At 48.0% G+C, this 2,125-nt stretch overlaps 1 long non-coding RNA gene across 1 annotated transcript in view; it reads left to right on the forward strand.

Moving 5' to 3' along the window:
- The window catches only part of LOC147819705 (uncharacterized), a 1,876-nt gene extending 640 nt beyond the window's left edge, over positions 1–1,236 (forward strand). Inside the window, exon 2 of the long non-coding RNA XR_015436699.1 lies at positions 990–1,236. This is a non-coding gene — a long non-coding RNA (uncharacterized LOC147819705). The remainder of the gene's footprint in view (positions 1–989) is intronic.
- The last annotated feature ends 889 nt before the right edge of the window (positions 1,237–2,125 follow it).

Genomic DNA, 2,125 nt, shown 5'->3' on the forward strand with positions numbered 1-2,125 from the left:
CTCCTCCGCCCCTTTAAAATAGCTCACTCTGGTTTGATGGAGTACAATAAGAAATCTGGTTTTAAGTGCATGTTTGTGGTCAGCATTGCTTACTATATATGGGCCGTGCCTCCCAGTCCAACATCTAATTATGTGTTGAGCGCTGATGGGAAAGGATTACACACACACACTCACATCCAGCAGGAATCTGTAATTGTGTGAATGCACTCTGTGGATATTGGAGTGGATGTCAAGTATGGGAAGCAGTGTGCTATTGAAGGAATGCCCTGGTGCCAGTGAGACTAGGGAGCAGAGCGGCAGACGAGTTGTGGTGGAGCAAAAACAGGAGAGAAGGCAGCGTTTATGACACCAAGCTGCATTCCTCTCTGATCTAGACGCAGCTGTACAGTGGTGGGCATCATGTCAATTTAGAGGAACACCTACACACACATGCAAAACACACACTTAAAAAACAAGAGGCAAAAAAGATATACATGGAAAAGGGTGGTGACTTTTAAAACTTGGACTTTTCTGTCTCATACAGGCAGTGAGGGAGGCTATTACAGGCGTAACGCGGCACAGCGGGCTCATCGGCGTCCGTCTGTCGCTGGCCAGCCCGTTTTGGGGGTCCGGGCGGAGGGGTTTTGTGGCTGCGGTGCAGCCTGAGGCCTGGCTGGGCTGATTTACAGGCGGCGTGGGGACATGTGCTGGGGATACTCCCAGAGCAGCCTGGTGGGGGCCAAAACAGCCACACTGCTGCTGCCTGCACATCTGGAGTCTAGACTGAGTGGCTCTGCCGAGCGCCTCACTCCCTCCCTTCTTCCCTCTCCACATCCACATCCATCCATCCATCCCTCTGCCTCAGCTGCTATGTCCCCCCTCCCACCTTCATCCACTGTTTGTGTAGCTGCCGGGGCTCAGTTGAAATTTAAGATCAGCTCTCACTTTTTCCTCTCTCCCACTCACTTTCCTTCACCCTTGTCTCTCTCTTCTCTCTCTCTCTTACCCAGCCTCCAACACATCTGATGAAGGGCAAAATAGTCAGAAAAAAATGAATGCACGTCACGGAACGCATGTGGAAGACATCATAGAGGGGATTGTTATTCCTCTCCCTCTGAAAGCCGGAGCCTAAGTGTTCACAGGGGGACCCTCCAGTGATCTTTCAAGGAATTGAGGATCAGGCTCCTGAGCCAAAGAGCGGTCATATAAACATATTGGCTCTGACACACGTAATAAACATCAGTGCGATAAACATGATACCTTGCGTACTCACTCTCGCTCTCTCACACACACACACACACACACACACACACACACACACACTCGGCCTTGTTTTAATGGTGGCTCCTGTTGGCTCCTGTCAGGACAAATGTTCGTTGCTGTGCTGAAGACCTTGTAAAGATGAAGACAGCTGTCCGATGTGACACTCCTGTGCTTTCTCCTCCCTTCCTTTACCGTCTTACGTCCAACACAAGCACACGCCGATACACATCTTCTCTCATTGTTGTTTTTGAACATTTTTCTCACCTCACTGTGTCTCACTCACGGGAAGCGATAAAGTTTCTTGTGTTGATGTATTCTCTCAGTTTTATCGGATATACATCACATAAGAGAGCACTCATTAGCTTTGCATGGGAGCCCATAATGTGAAGAGAGAGACATACGCAACATGATGGATGAAGCACTCAACTTCATAAGATGAATGTTTTGGTGGTGTGGACGGTCTTGGGAGGTAGTTAGGAACTTCTGTGTTCTAGATGAGACATGAATTGTTATGCAAATTATCCATTGTGCCTGATGATGGCTGTTTTAAATCTTATAATTGCTTCATGCATCAGGGTTTCCCCTTGGCACATGAGCACAATCACAATTGTGTCTTCCTTTTAAGCAGTGGAAAGTTGTAGCAGAAACAACCTCTGTCAGTGGATCCAGTGAGGCAGGCGTCAGTCTAATTTACTGCAGACAAACAGCGACCTCTCTTTCTTTCCATGTTGCCTGATTTCCTTTCCCAGCAATGAACATGAGCTTTTTTTTACTGCCGTGTTCACCCATTCGAATTCACACCGTGTCATACACTGCGGGATAAATGGCTGCGTTCAACTTTCTGGTGTTAAACAGGTCGTAAAAGCGGCTACGTGATACTCTC

The sequence above is a fragment of the Seriola lalandi genome, unplaced genomic scaffold, assembly GCF_002814215.2.
Source record: "Seriola lalandi dorsalis isolate HSWRI2012SDOR001 ecotype SW California unplaced genomic scaffold, Sedor1 jcf7180002050280, whole genome shotgun sequence".
NCBI classification, from domain to species: Eukaryota; Metazoa; Chordata; class Actinopteri; order Carangiformes; family Carangidae; genus Seriola; species Seriola lalandi.